The 25,847-nt window shown below is 41.8% G+C and overlaps 1 protein-coding gene and 1 long non-coding RNA gene across 7 annotated transcripts in view; one reads left to right on the forward strand and one right to left on the reverse strand.

Moving 5' to 3' along the window:
- Positions 1 to 25,847, forward strand: part of UNC5D (unc-5 netrin receptor D) — a 534,428-nt gene that overhangs the window by 250,478 nt on the left and 258,103 nt on the right. The gene's annotated exons all lie outside the window — the stretch shown is intronic.
- Positions 674 to 22,366, reverse strand: LOC136309140 (uncharacterized). Its single transcript, XR_010726237.1, has 4 exons — positions 22,313 to 22,366; positions 10,159 to 10,254; positions 8,520 to 8,604; positions 674 to 848 (listed from the first exon to the last, which is right to left on the reverse strand). It is a non-coding gene; the product is annotated as an uncharacterized lncRNA (long non-coding RNA).

The following is a 25,847-nucleotide window of genomic DNA, read 5'->3' on the forward strand; positions in this document are numbered from 1 at the left end:
TCCAGAGAGACTTTGCCTGTCCATCTCTGTTACTCCTCTTTACTAATGATTAGACCCTGAGCACAGTTTTTATTTTGCTGTGGTTTGGTTTTCTGACCTATACAATGGAGATGATCAGAACCTAAGAGTTGTTCCAAGACTCACATGAAACAGCCCAAGGAGAACTGTGGTAGAGACGGGAGATGATCCAACTAGGCTTTCTCACCACAGTCCCGCTGCTGGCCTCGGTGTCTGCAGCTGAGGTGTACACGGCCTCCCCTGCCATGGATCCTCCACGGTGCTGATGTCACCTATGTCATTTGCAACTTGGGGATCACGCAGGGGGATCAGCCGACGATTTCTCAATGCCCTAAATGTCATACTGCCTTTTTGTCTTTTTCCACACAGTCATCTACCTTTGACAGTGATGCATTAGTATTCAGCTTTGATTCATAGCAGGGTTGCCATATAAGGAGAGAGTAGCATATCAATGAGGATTGCTGCTGTTTTAAATACGGGAAATATTTTCAGTAATTTCCTAATTAGCATGAGTAGATATAAAAGCCATTTGCTGAGCTCTGGAAGGAGCACGTCCTGACTCCTGTTCTGCATGCGTGTGGCTGCACTCTGCAGGAGTAATTCACCCAGCACATGCCAGCTAAGGGGACGCGTTCCCCTCAACACACACCTGAGTGTACAGGCTGAGGACATGGAGCCGGAAGAGGTTCGATCCGGGAACTGATGCGGCTTAACATGGTACCCAAGGAGACGTTCGCCATCTCAGTCTAAGTCTCCTTCTGATGATAATGAAACAGGCCTTTGCTCTTTCCTACTGCATGGGAAACTTAGAAGGGTAGAAGGATTTGAGTCTGAAAAAAAAAAATTAGAGTCAAAATGTAACACACAATTGTTAACACGGTTTAATTTTAATCATCATCATTGGCTAGTTTGCTCCATGAGGTCAAAGCCAGTGAGAGTCACATTGACTTTGATTTGTCACGAAGAATTTAGGTAAGAATATGTGATTAAATAATATGTCAATCTCTTTAAAACTAGAAAAAAACACATGCAAAATGAGCACCCGCTTCAGTGAATTTAGTACTGTTGACATGGAAGTATAGGGTAGTAAAGGGGAAAGGGGTCAACTGTGTGGTGACGGAAGGTGACTTGACTCCGGGCGGGGGGCACACAATGCAATATGCAGATCATGTGTCATAGAAACGCGCACTTAAAGCCTACATAGTCTTATTAACCAATGTCAGCCCAATAAATTTAATTTTTAAAAAAGTATCACACATTTCCAATTTCCAGCTCAGGGGAGATTCCCCGAGGTATCTGGAGAGGCTCTCTTGAGCTTCAGCATTATTTTCTAATACTTCCTCTGATTGGGCAGTTAGGAAAACCCAGCCTGAGAGATGGGAGGTGACTTTCTCCGGGTCATACAACTACCTGCTCATCAGGCCGGACACTGAGTTTTTTGAGACTTCTGCCGCGGGACTCTGCATTGGACACTGGCAGAATCCCAACCAAACATAGTATCCAACTCAGGTAACAATATTATAAGTAAGAATTAGTGCATGGATTTTTACTGTGCTTAATGCCTAAGCATTTTTAATCCAGTTACTCTTCTTTTTAGAAGGTAAAGGTTATCAGAGTCTGTGGACTTTTGCAGTCGCTTCTGCTCTTATAGTGGAGCAGAGCAGTTCACCTAATGCGTATGCCTTATGAAAATGAAATATTTGGTATCTTGAGTAATTTTATGTGTCAACATGGCTGGACTGTGGTGCCCAGATATTTGGTCAATTGAATTCTGGATATTTCTGTGACGGTACATTTGGATGAGATTACCATAATTCTTTGAGTTATTGTAAAGGATACATATTGCAGCCCAGGCCTTTTCCCCTGCTCTGGAATCATTAGACATCGTCTGACACAGGTCCATCAGAGATTTACATTCACTGACAATTACATTCAGGTTTTACTGTGTTTGTGTATATTTTGTTGCAAATTATCTTTTAGCCTACCAGACGGTGGTGCAGTGGATAGAGTGTCAGACTGGGATGTGGAGGACCCACGTTCTAGGCCCTGAGGTCGCCAGCTTGAGCGCAGGCTCATTTGGTTTGAGCAAGGCTCACCAGCTTGAGCCCAGGGTTGCTGGCTTGAGCAAGGGGTCAGTTGGCCTGCTGTAGCCCCCTGGTCAGGGCACATATGCGAAAGCAATCAAATGAGAAACTAAGGTGCCGCAACAGAGAATTGATGCTTCTCATCTCTCCCCCTTCTGGTCTGTCTGTCCCTCTCTCTGTCTCTGTCACACACACACACACACACACACACACAAAAAAAAAAAAAAAAAGAAAGAAAAGAAAATTATCTTTTAGTTGCTGCAGTTAATAAATATTGCCCATTTAGAAAAGAACAAGAGGGCTCACTATTCATACAAACTTTGACTTCACTTAAATATAACCCCAGGGGTAAGGATGCATTATAAAGACATTATAGTGTAATTATTATACTATATTTTCTTCTTAAAATTGTGAGTTGATTATTATTTATAACCAAGGATTTCCTTATTTAGCAATTCTATTTTTATCTTTGACTGACAGAAACGTAAGTGTGAAAATGCCTTATTTATTTTACTTTATTTAAGATTACAGATAGAAAATCTATACTCTCTAGAAAGAATTGATTTCTCATGGAAGAGAAATTACTAGATAACTGAAGATTTCTTTTATGTTCCCAGACTGAAATGCACACCCTGATAATCCTACATGGAAATGTCTTTAAGCATATTCTATGATGCCGCAGCTTGGTATATCAGAGTAGACCTACATTTAGTGTGTTAAGTAATCTAGGGTTTTCATTATAAACATTATTTTTCTTCTGGACTCTGTAAAAGAGGGGGGCACAGGAGACATCAAATAATTTAATCCTGGGTATCATGTCCAATCAAATGGCTTCAGGTTGCTCTTAACCTTGAGTTCTTAGGAATAGTTGTATACTTTAACCAAAATTTTCTTTAACTATATATTTTTTTGTTTCTTTTCCTTCCTTTTCATCCATTTACCTATAGTATTCCTTTTCCCCATTCCTTAATTACTTAAAAAAGTTACTGTGTACTTAAATAATTGAATTGGCTACAGTTATTTGCAAAATAACCACAACTAGTCTGTGATGGTAGGCCTAATTTGTGGTACAAGAACTTTACAGTGTTAATATTAGTTTTTAAAAGACTACCTGTGGTTTCCATTTGCTTGTTCACATTTAGATAGATAGTTGAGGCTTCTGAGTGAACTTGAGGTAAGGAAAGTGTTTTTCTAATAGATGTCAAGTAAGGATTATTCCAGAAGGTCTATCTTCATGTTTGAAGCTTTTGTGAAAGTGAAATAAATGAACTAAGAAGATACTGACTATAAATATGTATATTAACATGACAGACGAGGCTTGAAACAATAAGCCTAGGTTTGGTAAATTAGATTCCACCCGAATCAAACAAAAGATGTTATTTAATGATTCCCCAATACTAGAATTATAGTATCGTGTTCTTTAATTTTAACTAATTTTTTTGTTTTTTTTTTTTCATTTTTCCAAACTTGGAAACGGGAAGGCAGTCAGACAGACATGCGCCCAACCAGGCTCCACCCAGCATGCCCACTAGGGGGCGATGCTCTGCCCCTCTGGGGCGTCGCTCTGTTGCATCCAGAGCCATTCTAGCGCCTGAGGCAGAGGCCACAGAGCCATCCCCAGTGCCCGGGCCATCTTTGCTCCAATGGAGCCTCGGCTGCAGGAGGGGAAGAGAGAGACAGAGCAAATGGGTGCCTTTCCTGTGTGCCCTGGCCGGGAATCAAACCCGGGACTCCTGCACGCCAGGCCGACGCTCTACCGCTGAGCCAACCGGCCAGGGCCTTAACTAATTTTTTTAAAATTAGAAGTTTTATATGCTTACTTTCATAAAATGAGGAACCTCACTTATTATTATTTTATTAATTATTATTATTATTAAGTGAGGGAGGGAAGACAGAGAGACAGACAGACTCCCGCATGTGCCCCAACTGATCCACCTGGCAAGTCCCCTACTGGTTGATGTTCTGCCCATCTGGGGCCATTGCTCTGTTGCTCAGCAACTGAGCTCTTTTTAGCACCTGAGGTGGAGGCCATGCAGCCATCCTCAGTGCTGGAACCAATCAAGCCATGGCTGTGGGTGGTGGGAGGGATTGAAAGGGTTGGGAACCAGATGGTTGCTTCTTCTGTGTGCCCTAACCAGGAATAAAACCCAGAACTTCCACATGCTGGGCCTATGCTCTACTACTGAGCCAACTGGCCAAGGCCAGAACCCCAGCATTATTACTTTCGGTAGCTTGGATCAGAAAATACTCAAAAATATCCTCCCAGAAGAAGTTGGCCATACTTTAGAAATTGTTTCTCTGTAGAGGCAGTCCACAACTCAAAATAATTTTCTAACCCGACCGTCTATCAGCCATGTACATTACTGTCATTAGCCGATGTGGGAATACTTATTAATCAAGTCCCTTCTTCCTTATTTTTCCCCATTGTCTTCTCATCATTATTGTAACCCTAAGGACAAGAGCGCCCTCAGCTCCCTCTTGGTAGATGGCTTTTCATAACGCAAGTACTTGATAAACAAGAAGTAAATCATCTCAAATGCTTCCCTACCCAATTTATTTTACTTTCCATCACTTTCTGAATGCAATACTTTCCTTTTTATTATTTCTTTCCTACAGTCTAAACATTAAGTCTACATTTTCTTGCCATTATTTCCTTATGCAAAGAATGAGCTTCAAGTTCAGGTCAAATACAACAGATAGCTATGTCATTACTTTGCTCTCAGAGCGTACAGGTTCATTTTCCTTAACCTTTGTCTATTTTCTTGTTATTTTAACTGTGACAAGTTGTAAGTCAGAAGAATAACTGTGTCAGTGCAGCATGCTGCCCCGTCAGAGGGCAAAGGAGGGAACTAGAGAGCAGCTACTGTTCCAGCATTTTCATCATTAACTGAGAAGAAGCTAGCGTTGGCCATCCATGGTTGAGGAATCGGGGTCCCAGAAGCTATCAGATGCATGATGACACTGAAAATGTTCTCTGATCTATATTATAATTTCATTCACAATAAAGATTTGCTTCAGTGAAGCCTGTGACAAAACACGGTTTGCTTTGTCGTTATGCATCTGTTTCTTGTCTTGAAACTGGGGAGCGTGTTATCCATCTCTCTGAGGGGGTGGTGTCTGGGGTGTGTGTGCTATGAAATGTTGTGTCACAGTGGTTCTAGAAGCCGACTGCTTTAAAACTCGAGAGCGTTCCTTCATGTCATTAGTCTCGTGTTTACAATTACTCAATTTGATTTTCCACTTGGCAAATAATTTAAAGGTAGCTCTAGGTTGTCTGGATTGCAAAACCAAAAAGTAAACAAACCAATGAAAAACATCTAAACCCACAAATGGCGCTGAAACAAAAAGAGAGAGCTGTTATAAATATGAAAAAAATCTAATACAAAAAAAATCTAATATTAGATATTTGAGACTTTTTATATTAAACAGAATATTACTGAGTTTTTCTATATCAAGTCTGATTTGAAGAATGCTTTATAGTGGGTTTTGTTGGGTACTTTGTTTTGTTTTGTTTTGCTTTAATTGATAAACTGTTGACCTTATTTCTGTGAACAGGAGACCCTGCATTTCTAGGTTTTATTAGAATATCGCAGGGGAAAGTTACTGAAATTCATAGGTGAAATTTTCTCTCAAGCAAAGGGATCATCCATGAAAATATTTAGAAATTAATTTGATTTTGTAGTTTTGTTTTCAAATAACTACCACTTGATTACATTGAGACCATCGAAGTAATTTTTACTAGTTGATGCATCCATTTAATAAAATGGATGCGGCCTGAGGAGTCAGATTCTCAACCTGACCTTTCTCATTTTCCCTTCCTCCTGGTCTTGTTCTAAACAAGACTTGCAGATTCCTGTCAGTCGCTCTTCCCTCTCCTGAACTGTAAACGAAGATGTAAACGACCTTCTCTGTGAGATTATTGACATTTAGTATTAAAGTTAAATATAAAATTATGCAGTTTCCAATAACAAAGTGTCTTAATTAAATCGTTGGCATATCTTCAGAACAATTCCTAAGAGGTTAGTTCAAAATGTTTCTAAAGAAAAATAATAATATGTTAAACATGCTGTTATTCTCAAACGCTATTTTGCATTACAATGAACTTTTGGGGGACATGATTGGATTATTTATCTTAACGTCAGAAGTGCAGTATGGTAATAATATCTTTCCAGAACTTTTAGAATCTTTACTTATACTACAATATTTTTATTACTCTTCAAAAAATCCTGTGGGAAAGCCAAGTGTTATTATGTTCATTTTACAGATAGGAAATCTATAATCTCTAGAAAGAATTGATTCCCTAAGAATCACAGATAGTGACTGTGATGAAAAGCATACTCTCCATTCAACTGTTTGCTATTCACACCATTTGTACACACTGGCAGAATTCTAATTTTTAAAATGTGTGCCTTGCATAAGTGGAGTCGAATGTTTGAAATATTTATTCAGAGGCAATTGTCCAGAATAAGTCTGACGGATTAGAATGTTGCACCTGTCTACATCAAAATACATCAGTTATAAAATTTTTGCATTTTTAGTCCTTCATCTTTCAATCGTATTTCAATGCTATTTTATAAAAATGGACTTTCTTCTGTCCTGTGTTGATTGTGCTATTTAAGAAAAAAACTTTATTTTAAAAGTTTTGTAGAATAATCTTAGAAACCTTGTTTTGTTACTTTTTCTACTCAGTATTTCGGATTTCTTTCTCTGTATAGTCTCCAAGGCTCTAGGTTTGGTTTAGGGGATGGGCCCCTGTGAAGCTTAAGGTTCTGCCCAGGGCATAAAAAAGAGTGACTAAGCGGTAACTAGGTGCTTAGTCAGCTAACCCGATTGCCAAGTGATGGTTGGAAACTTTTTTGAATCCCAGGGAAAAGGCTGAGGAATCTGGACTCGTGTAAGTGCTGTCACAGCTCAGAACAGAAGCCCTGGGAAAAGTCAGTGTACGTAGAGATAAGTGTAGGATGTCAAAACATTGTTCCTCACAGAATTTTGGAAGAGCGTGAACATTTTTATTTGGCTGGCAGAGGCTTGTTAAATAAGAGAAAAGCCATGATTTAGAGACAAGCTTTAACGTAATTTCCGCCCGATTTTAAAGGAGGTAAAGCCTCGCCATATTTTTATTTTGGTTTCTCTTTTCTGGGTCTCTCATAGACCAGCCCACTTGTTCATTTCAGTCCTTGGTTTACATGGGTTCAGTAGAAATAAACAAACTATATTATTTCACAGGTGTATTAGGGGTAGTGTGTGCATATATGAAAGTTTTATTGAAATACTAAATAGTAGCAGCAGCAATATCCTTTCATTTATAGAAGGGGTTGATATTAATTATTACTGGCAGAGTATGGTTATTCTTTGAATAATCATTCACATCAGACACCAGTCCAGGCACTAAAGAGAGTAAGTGAACAACACGGGCGAAACAAATACACCCACTGCTTCCACACAGCATACACGGGCAGATGGAGGGGCAGATGTGAACCGGAATCTTTACAGCAGTGAATGTTTACAAACTAGAATTAGGTTTCTGAAGGCAGAAGTTGTGGTTCAATGAGGACAGTAGTCAATGGGGTTGACTTAGGCTTAGGGATCGGGGTAATTTCTCTCAAGATTGTCTGCTACCCAAGGGGGCGTAGAATCAACCAAGTAAGGATGGGGTGCAGGAGCAGGGCAGATACAGAAGTGGCTGACCCAGGAGAGGGGAAAGGAGAAGGCTTAAGCAGAGGGACAGGAGGATTCAGTGGCATTCACACTCGGTTGTTTAGGTCAATTTAAGGAATGTGGTCTTTACCTAAGGTCTTGTGAAAGCCAATAAAGGGGTTTTTGAGCAGGAAAGATCTTTCTGGCTGAAGCGTAGAGAATAGTTTGTTGTAGGTACCGGAACTGACGGGTGACAGTGGTTGAAAAAGCTATTTCAGTAGTCAGGGAAAAGGAAATGCTAATTTAAAATAGAATGTGAGAGAGAGAGAAATGAATGAATTAAGAAACATTTTTGTAATCTAGTTGGTAGAATTTAGGAATAGGTAGAAAATGAAGGTGAGAGAAATGGGAGGGAGTCAAACTTGACCTCTACCCCTATGTGATTCTTTTAAGTTTTATTGAGAGATAATTTACATGACCTAAAATTCGTTCATTTTTAAGTGTAGAACTCATTAATTTTTACTGTATTTATAGAGTTGTATTGCCAACACGACCATCTAATTCTGAAACACTTCTATCACCCTGAAAAGAAACTTTGTCATTTATAGTTACTCTCCATCCCGATCTCTCTCCCTACGCAACAGATCATCTACTTTTGATTTCTATAGATTTTCCATTTCTGGAAATTTTATATATATGGAATCATACAGTCAGTGTTCTTTTCTGTTTGGCTGCTTTCACTCAGAAAAATATATGAAGTGCACCCCTGTTTTAGCTTACCTCTGCTGTTCAAAACCAGGTGATAGATGGCACCGGAGGAGAGGCAGGACTGGCCATGAGGAAGGGAGAGATGGTGACTTAGCTTCTGAACATGTCACATGTAAGGAGCCGTTTAGACATGCAATGGAATTATATAATTTACAGGTGGGTAATTAAATTTCTGAGCATGCATAAAAAGAAAGACAAAGAAAAAAAAAGATGGCTAGGACTAGACTTTGGGGCATTCTAATATTCTAATATTTTAATGGTTGATTAGAGTTTGGCTTCGAAGGAAACCAAGGAGAAATATCCCTTGAGATAGGAGGACAAACAGGAACAGAAGTGATGACATTTCAAGAACAAGAAAGGGAGTTGTTAAATATGTGGTTATATGTCATATGTAAGTGAAGTTGATGGCTTAAAATTTTTGTCGGGATTGTTGCCATTGAAGCCATTTGGTGAAGTTTTTGGGAACTGTGTTGGTTGAAAGATTCTAGATTGAGTAGGTTAAAGATTAGATTATAAGGGATAAAGAATGTAGGCTACTCTTTTGTGAAGGCGAAGAGAGGGGACTGTAGACCGGAATACTGTTTTTGGCACGTGATAGAGAGTTCGGACAGCTCAGTTTTGACTAGAAGGATCAGTACCGGGAACCTGGAAAGCTGTGTACCGGAAAGAGAAGCAAACATGGTAGGTGAGCATCCTGGGAAAGCAGGACTAGGATCAGTTGCATACTAGGAGGAAAGGAGGAATAGGAAGATGTATACCCTCCAGTATGCCAGGAGGAAATGCAGGGCTGGGTGGAGAAGTAAGTAGACTTATGTTTGGTTTTAGGACTTGTGTTTTAGTCCTGTTGACACATGGGAATTGATGTGGCTGCTATGTTCCTCTAAAGGTGGTTGACGGGATTTAGTCATTAGTCATGACCATAGAGCCGCATAGATCAGGGGTCCCCAAACTATGGCCCGCAGGCCGCATGCAGCCCCCCGAAGCCATTTATCCGGCCCCCGCCACACTTCCAGAAGGGGCACTTCTTTCATTGGTTGTCAGTGAGATGTCGCAAAGTGCGTCATCGCTCACGTACAGTACTACTTCCGGTGACGCAGGATGCACACGTCACGGCCCTGGAAGCGCATCATATCACTTGTTACGGCTAGCAGTGACAAATATGGAACCGGACATTGACCATCTCATTAGCCAAAAGCAGGTCCATAGTTCCCATTGAAATACTGGTCAGTTTGTTGATTTAAATTTACTTGTTCTTTATTTTAAATATTGTATTTGTTCCCGTTTTGTTTTTTTACTTTAAAATAAGATATGTGCAGTGTGCATAGGGATTTGTTCATACTATTTTTTATAGTCTGGCCCTCCAATGGTCTGAGGGACAGTGAACTGGCCCCCTGTATAAAAAGTTTGGGGACCCCTGGCATACATAGAGGATCCACAAAACTAGATTCATTAGCTCTAAACTCATAATCACTAAAGGAAATGTGAGATCACACAACATAGCTGACAAAACTAGTTTTTTAGGGCATGCCCTATTTTTTCCTTACTTTCATTCCTTTGCTCTTCTTTCCCTGGGTAGACCCTGCTCCCCAACACCTGCTTCAGAACATTCAGCAATCTGTTGGAACTTCCTCTCTTGGAAACAAAAACTCACCCAGCAGGATGTGAATAACACTGAAGGAAGCACCTCTCACATTTGAATCAGCTGTTGGCTTCTTCAAATCCCCTAACTTTAATCATGACAATTGATCTGCAAACAAAGAAGAGGGAAGAAGTTGGGGCTTAGATCAGACCAGTAGCTGCAGTAAATCAAATGTTTCTCTGGCTAGGGATCAACGCACAGCCCAGGAACAGTGGTGACGAGGGCAGGACTCAGCGTCCTTTGTTGCTGCCCTCCTGCCAGTTTGCAAGTCCATGCCTTACATTAGTGCACAGTTCAGGCCAGACTCCCGATAAGCACCTACCTCACATCAGTAATGGCACTTGCAAGGAAATTGGCTCAGAAACCTTTGTGGAAGATGGAGTATTAGCTTTGCTGTCGATTAGTTCTCCCTCATGGACATTAGTCTATTTGATTCATCATAACTTAACTGACCAAAATGACAAATCTTGCCCCCAAATAAATAATGCTTATGCTGGAAATGCAAAACATCTGATAATCTGATTGAGTTTTGCGCAAGTAAGGCTATCAACCCAGGAGTGGATAAATGTTACCTGGCACCACTCAAATCTAAGACAGCATTGAACAGCAACAAGAAACAAATTAGTACCATCACCATTTATTTTAAATAATTGATTTCATGTCTAAATGGCCTTAGGCCATGTACTTTATTAATAGTACTTATTTTTCCAGAAGATATAAACTATGTACTTCTATCAATGCCCTTATGTGTCTAGTCAGTCTGTGCATGCATGAACCAATGACTTCAATATCTTCTCCTCTGTGGAGCCGCCCTTGACATCTCTTTTCTGAACTTCCCATTATACTATAGACATCGACTCATATTCACTGAAAGTGTTTCCACCTTGCCTACTAGGCCATGGGATCTTGAGGGCTGGTTGTCATGCTCATGTTTACCTCAAGGCCTTGCATATACCATGGCTGCTCCAAAAAGGACTGATGGTTGGTTGAATGCTGTGTGCATATGACCAAGTTGAGCCAACAATCAGCTCAGATCATTGTGACATTCACCAGATAGCATCTACATTGGGTGGTATGGGTGGGTAAATATGACATTTTAAAAATGCGTTAGTTAAAAATAAAAGTAAAAGAAATCCCCTATATTAAAGGTTCATAGAACTGTTAAAATGACAAAGTAAATGGGGGAAAAGTTAGCAAGAAGGATTTCTGTAGACATGTAAAGTACAACAGTTCTTACCAGTGCCACTCTGGGTACTCTGCCATAAACTTGGTGATGTTCGGAACCACGTCTGACTTGTGTACCAGTGCCTGGCACATTACCTGGTATATAGTAGCTGCTCAATAAATATGCAACATCTGGTGACCCAAATCAGGCAGTCAGTCAGACATGAAAGCGCTCTGCAGAAAAGTTTATAATCACAAAATGTGACTGTTAAGGCAGTTGAAATAGATCCATTTATAGAGAGACTTAGTGTCCGAAATAAATTCTATTAGGAATGCTGTCACTTCTAGGGGCTTTCCGACCAAGGTTAAAAACAGTAGAGCCCTCTGGGGCTAGCTAACAGCATGCCCGGCCCTTAGGCATTGCTTTTGTGTTACTGCTTTCCTGTGGGCATTTGTAGGAAGGTTCTAAGGGAGGGGAGGAGAGCTCCCATGTGCTGGTCGCAGTGGAGCAGGAGTGGGACGGAGGCAGTGAGTGCGAGAGAAAATGAGCTCCTCTTGGGGAAATATGTCCCGCTTGTCCCAGAGCCGAAGCTTAACTGTGTCTGTGTTGGCTTCTGAGGTCTCTATGTGAGGACAGAGAGATGATGAAAACAAACATGTCAGGCAGCTCTCCAGTCCTGGGGAGTTTACATCTTAAAAAAGAAAAAAAAAATGAGGGAAGGAAGGAGGGAAAGAAGGAAAGTAAAGAAAGGGGAGGAGAGGGGAAGGAAGTGAAGAGAAGGAAGAAATGTTTAAAATCACTTCTCATTCAGAATTGAAATAATTGAGATAAACACTTGGATTAAATTACCTCACTCTTGTCATCATTAGAATGTATTTAATGAATACAAAATCCCCGTGAGCCTTACAGACTTCCCGCTTTGGCATTTTACTTATGAGCAAATGCTATCTTGTGCTTTGTTAACTACGGATTTGTGTGTGTGTGTGTGTGTTTGAGGGATGGATTCTTGTTTATTGAATGTGGTTTTCATTCTTAACCTGAGCATTCAATAAATGTGGGAGGCACAATTATTTGTAATAACTTGCATTCTACTTAATATTTAAATTTTAAGTGTTTGGTAAATATGTATGTGCTAATAAAATACGGAATTCAAATACAAAAGAGGTGTGATGGGATGAGGCATTCTTTTCAGCAGGCAAGAGAGAAGGCTCCTGCCAGTGTTTTATGAGCATATTAATCCTGTTAGAGATAAACGCGTTAAGTCTCTCGTCGCCAATTTTAAACACGGTTTATGAGAAGTCACCCGTTTTTAATTTCTGCAGAATCTCACTGAGCGAAGGACCTCATGCATAGCCTACCCAAAGTACACAGAGAACTGGATAAATAGAGTCCCAGGGTGGGTGAATTTAGAGAAGGGAGCTGCCCATAAAGGTCCACACAGCAGGTCCTCAGATAATTCATTTTCTTCAACATCGTTTTGTGATAACTGTAAGGTATTTTTCCCAGCCGAGAAGGAAGGAAGAGGCTAGAGCCACAAAGTGTGGAATAGCAGACGGCTTTATTGAGTACAGAGCGCACATCCCACCCGGCAAGGTTCCCTGGCCCCGAAGGGAACCTTGATTGTGGGCGGTCCTAGCCAAAGTGGGCGGGTCTGAGTTCTCCACATGACTATCCCTCTATCCACCGACCTTACAATAACATTGATGAGATTCCATTGTAACTAAATTCCGGTTATATGAATTGGCCTCTGGTGAACCAGGATCCATTATACCGTTGCTCAGAGTCACAGAACCTATCGATGTTTAGTGAGGACTTACTGTATCCTTCCTGAAAGCCATAGTCCTTTTTAATAATCTATGTCTCAGCAGAGTTGTCACACTTGTATGTCAGCAAGATCACATTTTATGGCTGTCCTGCCACCCTGGATGAAAGGGAAAGCTCCCTGAGTTCTGTTCTCCTATTGTAGTATTTAATGACTAGCCTTTTATAAGGAGTATCTCAAAGTGCGCCCTCTGGTGTTCTAAAGCGGTATACCTTTTGTGGAGTATGTGTGCGCCTTATGTGGATTCTCCTATTCAATTCTCATGAAACTCTATCTCCTAAAACTCTATCATGTAGATAATGCTATGTATTTTTGTTTTTTCTTCCCACAGACAAGGAAACTGTGCTTCTCAAAGCATGGTCTGTAGGCCATGAGCATCGGTATCACTTTAGAATTTGATAGAAAAACTAACCAAATCTCATATCTTTCCCCCAGAATGACTTAACCCGAATCTGTAATTTTAAAAAACAGTGTCCAAAGTCACCCAGCTAAATAACATGGCGAAACAAGAGCTCACATTGGCCCACCAGGCACCAAAGGCCTCACTCAGATAAAATGACTTGTGGAAGGTCACATGGTGGGTGAGTGTGAGAGAAATTGAGCTTAGCTCACACACCTTGGATATTTTACTCTCTCTGTTACAGTTGCATAGGTTTTTGTTAATTAAAATGCTTAAAAAGGTATTGGAAATTTTCTTAATAGGAAGGGAGTTAGAGTTTTAATTCTCACTCCTCCTCTTAGCGCTCCTCCCTCTAAATCAGCATTATGGAAAAGGAGGTATAAAAAGTTCCCCTCGTATCTAATGCTATTTTAAGATTTAAAGAAAGAGAGTGGGCCAGTGAAAAGAATGGTAAATATAGCTATCAGCTATGCATGCCAGCTGCATGCTCAACACAGTGCTTATTAGCGTTTAACATATATAATTCACATTTCCGGACACAAACCTATAAAGTAGGAAATACCGTCTATGATTTTACTTTTCACTAGGGACTATATGTATAGTCCCTATACTTTATTTTTAAAGCTAAGCCCGTTCCTTGCATATGAGATGGTCTGTGTAAGTGAGGAAAGAGAGTTTGCACAGTGGTTGGGCCCGGTACCAGACTGCCTGTGTTCAGATGTCCGCTTACTGCTCCCTACCAAGTGAATAAAGCAGGTTGCTTCACTTGAATGTCTCTGAGCTGTTTCCTAACAGGCTCAGAGGTTTGCATTGATAATTAAATTAATACATTGAAATGTTTCAAATAATACTGATATTGAGAAATTTCTTGATGTGAGAGACTGTCATTATTTTCATTTAATATTCTGTCATCAAGCTTCAAGTAGGGAAAAAAAAGCTCGGACTCAGATGATCTAAGTTGGGAGGTTATTTATTATTTGATGCAATGTATGTTATTAAATCAGCAGTTCAGTGAGGATATCAGAAAACCAGGTACATTGGAACTCTGTAATCCTCAGCGAGTGGACTGTGCACTCAGGCTGGCTCCACTCACGGTGACAAGACAGCTGCAGCAGATCAGCCATCACATCCAGACACAACGTTGTCTAGACCAGTGGTAGCCAACCTGGTCCCTACCGCCCCCCTAGTGGGTGTTCCAGCTTTCATGGTGGGCAGTAGCGGAGCAACCAAAGTATAAATAAAAAGATAGATTTAACTATAGTAAGTTGTTTTATAAAGATTTATTCGGCCAAATTTAGCGAAAATCCGACATAAAGTACTTGGTAAGTAATTATTATTATATGCTTTAACTTGCTGCAACTCTGCTTTATAAATTTTATAAATAAAGTAACTTCCCTACTTTATAAATTACCATTATTGTGGAACCGGTGGGCGGTTAGAAAATTTTACTACTAACTGAGATACAAAAGTGGGCGGTAGGTATATAAAGGTTGACTATCCCTGGTCTAGACAGTGGTCGGCAAACTCAATAGTCAACAGAGCCAAATGTCAACAGTACAATGATTGAAATTTATTTTGAGAGCCAAACTTTTTAAACTTAAACTATTGATATATAGGTAGGTACATTCCTTATTGAGGTAGTGCCTGCACATGGTATTTTTAGAAGAGCCACACTCAAGGGGTCAAAGAGCCGCATGCGGCTCGTGAGCCACAGTTTGCCAACCAAGGGTCTGGAACAGGGGTCCCCAAACTTTTTACACAGGAGGCCAGTTCACTGTCCCTCAGACTGTTGGAGGGCCAGACTATAAAAAAAACCTATGAACAAATCCCTATGCACACTGCACATATCTTATTTTAAAGTAAAAAAACAAATACAATATTTAATATAAAGAACAAGTAAATTTAAATCAACAAACTGACCAATATTTCAATGGGAACTATGGGCCTGCTTTTGGCTAATGAGATGGTCAATGTGCTCCTCTCACTGACCACCAATGAAAGAGGTGCCCCTTTCGGAAGTGCAGCAGGGGCCGGCCATAGTTTGGGGACCCCTGGTCTAGAAGAACAAAGGTCCTTTTATCTTGGCTGTATCTTTTTAATTCCCAATGTCCCCTAGCATACTGTCATTCACATCTTAATGGTCACAATTGCTTCCTCTGCCTATTACTGGTAGGGGAAATAGAGTTGGGGTTACCCTGATAGGTTAAGAAATTGTAGGGCTTTGTGAAGGAGAGTACTAGGTAGAGTTTCTTTTCAAAGGGAGGAAGACGTTAGTAAGCAGCAGTGTACACGAGAGATATAGGTATAATCACGCAGCACCAGAGACAAAGAATCGGAGGATCAAAGATTTAGATGGTTTGCCAAAGCTTACACAGAAAATGAGGAGCCAGTTTTTGAATCAAAGAGTTTGACTTTAAAATTTACAATTTAGACTGCAACTTACAATATAACTCATAGACCTGTTTGCTTCAGGTAGGACACACATTTATTTAGGAGTCTGAGAGCACTGATTAGGTCCTTGTAGGGAATATTAAGGAAAGAGGACTCAGAAGAGGACAGCTTGGTCCAGCATAGGCGAGTGAGTCCGTAGGCATCTCAGCAGTGTGAGATGGAAAGGACCTGTGAATCCCGAGTGGGACATGCATGACTTTGTGGGGCTTTTGTAAAGGGCTGTCAACCCTCAGGAGTAAATGAGATGGGCCTCATTACTTCAACTGATAGATTTAGTCGTGTCCTGGCTTTTCCAGAATCATGTTTGACAGATTCAGCCATCCCCTTTGAAGGTGTTTTTTCTAGGGATGAGTCTTTTGGGAACATCTCCATCAGATCTTTTCTTCTCCTAGTCCCTGCAGATAGACTCGCTGTGTGGGTGAAACACGACGGTTATCGGTGCCAGGAGAGGCAGTCTGTCTTTCACTCTGTGTAATTAAGCATGACTTCCTGGCGAAAGTGCTGGAGAGGAATGAGAGTGCAGTCCAGCCGATGGGGAAATTGTCATGAGTGTCACTTACTGATCAAAGAGAAGTCAGGAAGAAACAGCAGTAGAAACCGTGCTTTGGAAACTGAGCAGGTTGTAAGGGCTCTGGTTCAACGGAACAATGCTGGACCTGAAGTCAGGAGCTCTCGTTCTGTCATTCACTGATCCCGAGATGGCAAATGTGGCTCCCAGATTTCTTCCTCAGTAAATGAGTTTAAGAATGGGACCCCCCCGGGGCTGTTATAAGAATTGGCTAATACATATGGGAATGCTTGGAACATTCAAAAGCTCCTCCTGGGAACTTCCTGGTACCTTGAGACTCACTATTTGGACTTCGGTGACTTTGGAGAGTCTTTTGTTTGTTCTTTTTAAAGTGAATGGTTATTTTCAGATGCAGGTGGGAAGAAAAGTTAGAACTCTGACCTAAGTCTAGATTGTTTTAATTTTTTAAATGATTCTCATCTGCTGAGGGCCTGACATTTTGACTTGATCAGAGAGCGCCAGGAGTTTTCTAATGAGAAAGACTGTGTTTCTCTTCAGACACCAATGAGCAACAGAGATGGATCGTCTGCACTAAACAACTGCCTTTGAGTCTTCGCTTGTAATTACTAAACGGGCAGGTCAACAGTGAGCCTGCCAAAAAAAAGAAAAACTGCACAGATTTTGAAGTTCCGCTGGGAAGTGGAAACTGGCTACACATCTCTTCCTACTTCCTCTTTACAAAGAGGATCTCAGAGGGGGACAGGGAAGAAGGGCAGAAAGCGAGTCCCGGTAGACTGCCGGGTAGTACAGGGTGGGCGCTGCGCCTTTTGAAATGGCGGTGGAGCACCAAGCCCCTCATGACACATGCTGGTGATGCGCTTAGGCGGAGCTGCAAGGGGCGTATTGGGAAGTAATAGATAAACGGTTTCGTTTGTAGGCTAGAAGTGAACTGAAGGTATTTTGCAGAATTTTTTCATCTTCAGAAAATGAAATTGAGCAGTGTGCACGTTGCAGCTTTGATTAAGCCACCTGTGGTGGCGCAGTGGATAGAGCGTTGACCCACTGAGGTTGCTGGATTGAAACCCCAGGCTTGCCTGGTCAAGGCACATAGGAGAAGTAAGTGCTTCAAGTTGATGCTGTCTGCTGCCTCCCTCATTGCTCTCTCTAAAATGAATAAATAATACAGACATATATATTATACATATATATAATAATACTTTGAGTTTATTTATAGTAGTAGCTAATGTCTAATGAAAATAGAAAATGAGTTGCTTGTTTTCTTTGATTCTCGCTATTACTCCTCCAGGTAGACGTTATAAACTGTGTCACAATAGAGAAGCAGCACATGGAGGCTCTGGGAGGCTTGGGGACCAAAACAAGACCCATTGCGGTGTATCTGGCTGCTGGCGTATGCCCTTCCCCAACATTTTCTACTGTGTCGTAGGATAAAGGTCTGCACTCAGAAATTGTGTGGACACGAAAAACTAGGAAGTAGGGGAGTCAGGGACAGCAGAGAGTATTACAGAAGGAGCACAGCTTCATTTCCTATGGATCAATCAAGAACACTGTCTTTATTATTTCATCTCGGTCATGGGAATAAGGGCAAGAGGCCTGGGCTCCGCCCTGTGCGGGGTGCAGAGAGACGTGCGAGCGCCAGGATGGGAAGGGACCCGGGAGACTGCAGAGTGCCGGGGTCCCCGCAGCCAGGCAGGGCTTGCAGGGTTCTTATAGAGCCCAGGCAAAGGCCTTTAGCTTGTCTGACTTCCTGGGGGAATAAAAAGATGTTTTAATGGAGGCAGACATGGCTTTCGGAGACTGGGAGACACCACACACAGGACTTCTGCGTTCCTTCCTGCCTCTGGACACTTCCCCCTTTCTTTCTCTTCAGAGCCTGTGCAGAAGCAGGCATCGCCCATGGAGGGCTGGGCTGTTTTCGCACCTGGGACCAGCTCTCACCTCCTGGCTCTGAATTGTTTAGGGACAATAAAGCTTCATGCTTGAGGTTGTGGCAAATAGCCTCTTCGAACTTCTGCCCCATGTGGTTGCCCTGAGCCCTGGAAACAAGGGCTCCACCACCACCATAGCCTCCAGCAGTGTCCAGGGCAGACAGCTTGCCCAGGGGTCTATAAATCAGAATCCACTCCCTTGATTTCCTAAGTGTGAGCTTTGCACATTTATTTTTTCTGGGATGCTTTACATAGGTCCCGCTAAAGTTCCTGTCGATAGCCAGTTTGCTTCAGGAGAGACACATATGAAAAGCCTGGGAGCTCTGATTGGGTCTTTGCAGGGAGTATTAGGAAAGGAGGGTTTGGAACAGGACAGCATGGTCCAGCACAGGCTGGCGACTCGGACACTGTCACAGAACTGACAGGAAAATTATACGTACTAAAGAGACTAAAGATGACACACATAAATCCATGTCTGGTATTTATTTAATGTCACACTTAAATTATTAATTCATTCTTGACAGGAACAAATGTACAGTAAAATTTACTAATTTGGACTAATTGAGGAAAAGGCCAATTATATAGTAGAGTCTCCATTAAGGAACCCAACCAACAAGACCTCAATTAATCATGTTTCATGTCTTCCTGCATCTGCAGGGGAATTCACAACTCCTAGGAAATCAAGCTTTCAGGGACTTTTCTCTCAAAGGTGATTCCCAGATTACACCTCAGGGCTGATATGAGGGCCGCACCTTTTTGCTGAAGGAGGTGGTAGTGATCCTTCCTACTACCCATTTAGTAAGTGATGCAAAATCCTGAAACAAGAAATTACTGAAATAAAGCCTTGTACAGTCATGCACTGTTTAACGATGGAGATATTGATACATTCCGAGCAATATGTCATTAGGTGACTCTGTTGTGTGGACCACAGAGAGTCACCTTACACAGACCTAGGTGATGTAGCCTACTACACACCTAGACTGTATGGGGTAGCCTGATGCTCCTAGGCTGCAAGCCTGTGCAGCATGTGACTGTACAAAACAACCTGAAAATAAGTCAGCACAAGAGCAAATGATACAGTCAAGAGACATGGTAAACACAAAATGTAAGAGGCTGCTGCTGGTGTCACATGGCTACTGTTTGTTTGTTTTTTAATTCAGTGGAAGGTGGGGAGGCAGAGGGACAGACTCCTGCATGCACCCCGATCGGGATCCACCCAGCAAGCCCAATAAGAGACGGTGCTCTGCCTATCTGCGGTGTTACTTCATTGCTAAGCAACTGAGCTCTTCTTAGCACCTGAGGCGGAGGCCATGGAATCATCCTCAGTGCCCGGGGCCAACTTGCTCTAGTTGAGCCACAGCTGCTGGAAGTGAAGAGAAGAGAGAGAGAGAGAGAGAGAGAGAGAGAGAGAGAGAGAGAGAAGCACGAGGAGGAGGGGTGGAGGAGCAGATGGTCACTTCTCCTGTGTGCCCTGACTGGAAATTGAACCCAGCACATCCATACACCAGGCTGACACTCTACCACTGAGCCAACCAGCCAGGGCATGGCGTACTGTTTTAAAACAAATTTTTTTATAAGTAAAAATAGTACACTCTAACATCATGATAAAAAGTATGTTGTAATCAATACATAAACTGGTAACATAGTTGCATATTATCATTGCCAACTATTATGGACTGTGCATAACTGTATGTGCTATACTTTTATACGACTAGCAATGCTGGAGGTTTATTTACACCAGCATCACCACAAACACATGAGTACAATCATGTGCCAGTTGACAATGGAATATGTTTTGAGAAACTCACCGCTAGCCGATTTCTTTGTTGTGAGAACATCATAGCGCACTTACACAAACCTGGGTGCTATAGTCTCCTACGGAAATTGCACTGCTATATTTTGGTATAGCTGGCAGTGCAATAGGTTTGTTTATACCAGCATCACCACAAACATGTGAGTAATATTTTGGTCTACTGTGATATATTGGCTATACCATTACTAGGTGATAGGACTTTTTCAGCCTCATTATAATCTTGTGGGACCCCTGTCATATATAGGGTCATTGACCAAACGTCATTATGTGGCCCATGACTATATAAAGAATATGATTTCTAGCTTATCGAAGTATCAACGTGTAGAACAAAGTTAAGAATAATCACAATAACAGTAATACTGATTTCAGCATCTTTTACAAAATAATAAGCATTTCATGTGTGTAAGGCCAGTACCCACGGCCACCATCACAGCCGCCTGGCCCATGCAGGTTTGCATTTGATTTGGAGAGATGGTAATGAAATAACAGAGCCAAGAACTGGTGGGGCATTACCTTTAACCCCAGCTCGCACTAGGCAGGTGAGGAATACACACAGTGGGAAAACACTTCCCTTTCTGTTCAGGGCTCCCAAAGCCACTGACTTATCTGAGTATTCCCAGAATCAAAGATTTCTACCTCACCAGCTTTATTCACCTCTGTTCCCCATCTCCTTCTCTCTGTACAAACTCTACACAAACTAGCTTCTCCAGCACTCTGCCATCTTGACTGCTTCTCTTCAGTAATGCTAATTTCAGGAACTGAGAGAGAGAGCCCCTGGTCTCCCTTATTTCATAGTGTAGAAATCAAAACCTTTAAGCCAATATACAAATAAGGATGTTTCTGATACAAAGCCACTTATCTGAGGCATAAATGGGATTCCTCTTAAGAGTGCACCACCCCACATCATGCAACAGTCAAGGGTGTGGGGAAAAGCTTAGTGTTGAGAAGATCTTAGTATTAAATGCATGGCAAACGCTTAGTCTTAAAACTAAGCCTTAGGCTATAACGACCCTGTCTGCTTACAGCCTGTCCCCCACACCCAATGCAAACTATAAGCGAGCAAACATATATAATACATCATATTTGCAAACTTATTTGACCCACAATGTGGTTTACATCTTAAGTTTTACAACTACCCTAGGAAGTTCTATACCTATTTTATATGTAAGAAAACGGAGCTTTAGAGGGGTAAATTGTTGAAGGTCTCATACTACTAAGTAGCAGTAGGGGGACTCTGAATCTTAGCCTTCTAACTAACTCTAAAGCTGAGTTATGTAACCATTGCCAGAACTTTCTAAGCATCTAATTATCAGAAGGAGGAGGAGACAGCCTTGCGCGGCCATGATCGCTTCATCAGCTGTGCTTAAAAGGGTAGGAAATTGGTTGATGGGAAGTCAAAATATAAAGAATGTTGAGATGGGTTTATATTGAAATTTCATTCCATCTCTTGGATACTATAATTCTAAACAGAAAACACACCCAACTAAAATCCCTCACACCCATAGAATATCAACTAATGGAGGTAGTACTAGTACTGTGGTAAAACACATTTAAAATGCAAAGCATACATTTAAAAAAAAAGACTTTTGACAACTGCTTCATTTTACCTAGTTGTGAAAATAAAGTTGAGTTATCCAAATAGATTGCCAAGTGGAGACACTTAGATTTCACGTAGATTGCAGGTTTCTGAAGTCCTTCAAAAACAAGTCTTTTCACTGGCTTCCTCAGGCCCCTTTTCCCTGAGTCTCATTTACATGTTTAATTTGCATGGCAAACTCTCCTTTTATTGAGAGTATAGAGATGTATCAATATCGAGCGTCACAATTTATACTTAGGGTATAAATTAAGGATACTTAACATATATGTCTATTAAATTATTAAATTTGAGGCCAGGTTGCAGATGTATTTGTGTTGTACTAGCCCTAGTTAACTATGCGTTCTGAGGACCATCACTCAAGGACACATTCTCACACAGAAATAATGAACGAGCGAAGGAATTCTTCACTCCACGTGATAAGACACTGAAGGAGCGATCGGGCCTGCAGTCATTTCATTACTTACCTGCCTGCATTCTTGTCGGTTCTTGGAAACTTTTGCCATTATCTACAAGAAAACTAGTTAGATTTACTAAAAAGAATTGAAATTGCATTTTTTTTTCTCTTGCAGATTATTGGGTAGGATTCTTATCATCTGACCAAGAACAATTCCTTGAACTTTGGCAGGGACTGAATCCTTGAAGGAGATACACAGGCAGATCAGTTTGTTTCCTTTTCACAGTGACTCACGCAGGGGTGAGGACTCTCAGCAGCATCTCACCCTGTCTCTTCTACCTCACAGCCCTGGGGCATCAAAACCACTCTTTCTTTTTAGTTCCCACTTCCTTGAAATATCCCTGTCATTCAAAATATAGAAGCTTAGGGCTGTCCTGAAATCGTTAGCAACTTTAACATCTGCTTTAAGGACTCAGGAGGAACAGTTATGAGGGTCAGAGCCTTACAGAGCACCGACTGGGGGTCAGGGACTTGACTATGTGCTTACAATCGCCGACGCACCTACTGCCTGTGTTTATCTGACGTTCTAGCAGAGAAGACAGGGAATAAGCAATATGCCTCATAAATAAAAACATCTAGACGATAAGAAGGTGAAAATTACTAGGAGAGAAAACGCGAGCAGGTCAGGACCTGAGGAATGGAGAGTGCAGGGCCCAGGTTGCAGTATTAAGTAGGGTTGTTGGGTAGACTCAGTGGACAGGTGCGTCTGGGCTGATGTGAAGAAGTGAGATTAAGACTCCTCCTTCCAGAACCTACAAAGGTTCCTTGTCTCACTCAGACCCAAACACAAAAAGTCCAGGGGCCTGAAAGGCTCTATGTATGCTGTCTCCTCTCCCTTCTTAATTCTCATCTCCTCCTCCTCTCTGGGCTTTGCTGCCTCCTTCCCGCCCAGTACACCCCTGGCTCCACATTTGCTTCCTGTAATTTCTCTGGTATAGTCGTCCCACCTTGTCTGCAGAGGATCTGTTCCAAGACCCTCAGTGGATGCCTGAAACGGTGTATAATACCCAACCTTATATATACTATGATGTTTTTCCTATACGTACACACCTATGATAAAACTTAATCTATAAACTAGGCATGGGATAGTAACAACAATTAAAATAAAATTGAATAATTATAATAGTATACCACAATAAAAGTTATGTAAGTGGCTTTGGTGCCATTATTAGGTAAAATAAAGATTACTTGAATACAAGCACTGCGATACTGCTACCATCAACCTGAGAACGCAGATGGCTCCTGAGTGGCAGGCAGGGAGTGTCAAGTGCCATGGAGACCATGGACGGGGTGAGTCATGTCCGGGTGTGATGAAGTGGAATGGTGTGAGATTTTTATCATGCTATTCAGAGTGGCACACAATTTAAAATTTGTGAATCGTCTATTTCTGGAATTTTTTATTTAATATTTTTAGGATTCCATTGATGGTGAGTAAATGAAACAATGGAAAAAAACTGAATTAGAACGGATTATTGTTTTACAGACATGCTCCTGCCTCAGGACCTATTTATTTATTGTTCTTAAAATATTCTTTCCTAAGCCCTGGCCAGTCGGCTCAGTGGTAGAGCGGCGGCCTGGCGTGCGGGAGACCCGGGTTCAATTCCCGGCCAGGGCACACAGGAGAAGCGCCCATTTGCTTCTCCACCCCCCCTCCTTCCTCTCTGTCTCTCTCTTCCCCTCCCGCAGCCAGGGCTCCATTGGAGCAAAGATGGCCCGGGCGCTGGGGATGGCTCCTTGGCCTCTGCCCCAGGCGCTAGAGTGGCTCTGGTCGCGGCAGAGCGATGCCCTGGAGGGGCAGAGCATCGCCCCCTGGTGGGCAGAGCGTGGCCCCTGGTGGGTGTGCCAGGTGGATCCCGGTCGGGCGCATGTGGGAGTCTGTCTGACTGTCTCTCCCCGTTTCCAGCTTCAGAAAAATACAAAAAAAAAAAATTCTTCCCTAAAAGCCATGTGTCCTCACCTCCTTTGCCTTCTGCCTTCCTAGGCCCTTCTTAACTATGCTGTCAGAGGTTGCAATCTCCCCTCACTCCACCCTCCTAATCCCTCTTTCCTATTCTATTTTTCTCTATAGCACTTTATTGTCATCTAGCATATGTGTGTGTGTGTATGTGTGTATATGTATGTATATGTATATATATGTATGTATATGTATAAATATAGATATAGGCAGGAAGGGAGAGAGATGAGAAGCAACAGTTCTTCATTGCATCATCTTAGTTGTTCATTGATTGCTTTCTCATATGTGCCTTGACTGGGCGCTCCAGCAGATCGAATAACCCTTTGCACAAGTCAGCAATCTTGGATTCAAGACTGGGATCTTGGGCTTCAAGCCACTGACGATGGGGTCATGTCTATGATCCCACACTCAAGCCAGCGACCCCACACTCAAGCTGGTGAGCCTGCGCTCAAGTTGGATAAGCCTGATTTTCAATCCTGTGACCTCAGGGTTTCGAACCTGGGCCCTTTGTGTCCCAGTCCAACGCTTTACCCACAGTGCCACTGCCTGGTCAGGCACATGCTACATATTTTTAAAGGTGTTAGACAATACATACATTTTTATCTCTCCTTCAAAATGTTTGCTACTCCAAGAGTTCTGTCTCCTTTGATAACTAAATATTGTGTGCCTAACACAGAGATGGCACCAGGGAGATTGCTGAGTGAATGAATGTCATATGTAAAATGGTTGTTTATATGTTCAACGGTTCTTTACAAATTTAAAAGTTTGCTTGTCAAAACAAAATAGTGCATTAAACTGGTCATTTTGTTCACATTATTTATTTAACATTGGTAAGCTATACTGGCTTGCAAAAATTAGGGGATATTTCAAAGTGAATATGAAGTGATTAAAAAAAGCATTTGATTTTTTTAATTAAACAAGAACACCAGAAAAGCAAACGACAAGTCAAAGAAAGTTGTTCAATTATGCAAATGGATGCAAAACCAACTTTTAGTTCACGGGTGAAAATGCACTCTACAAAAGGCTGAAAGTACTGGAGTATCTGCACGATCCCTGATCCCCTAATTTTTGTGAGCAGTGTATTTCAAAAATATACTCCACTGTTGGAGAGCATAACATTCCAACTAAGAAAACTGGAATTCATTGCTTATCATTACAAACATAAGCCACATAAGAAAACCAGAGGTGAAAAGGGGGAAAATTTATCCAGCTAAAAGAAAGTAGATTAAACTGCCCAGTATGATGTTTCCATACTAGCGTCCTTACCCCCATCTGTCCCTCAGCCCGGTCCATTAGGCCTCTCAGCAGCCTCATGAGCTGACATGCGGACGCCCCACACAGGAACAGTCGAACAGTTTGTGTGCAAGACTACTGCCCCGGTGTGCTGGTGCGCAATCCTCTCACTAACATTAACTTGATGCAAACCCTTTGAGCCTCCCCATGCCATCACGTACCCGTCTGCCGAGCTCTTACAGTTAGGGAATGAGCAAATGAGGGCTTTTGAGAGAAACCTTTAAAAGACCCATTACCAGAATGCCAGAGTGCTCCACCCCGCATCACAGAGCAGATGGAATTTGCTGGAACCAACCAG

The sequence above is a fragment of the Saccopteryx bilineata genome, chromosome 6 (genome assembly GCF_036850765.1).
Source record: "Saccopteryx bilineata isolate mSacBil1 chromosome 6, mSacBil1_pri_phased_curated, whole genome shotgun sequence".
Lineage (NCBI taxonomy): Eukaryota > Metazoa > Chordata > Mammalia > Chiroptera > Emballonuridae > Saccopteryx > Saccopteryx bilineata.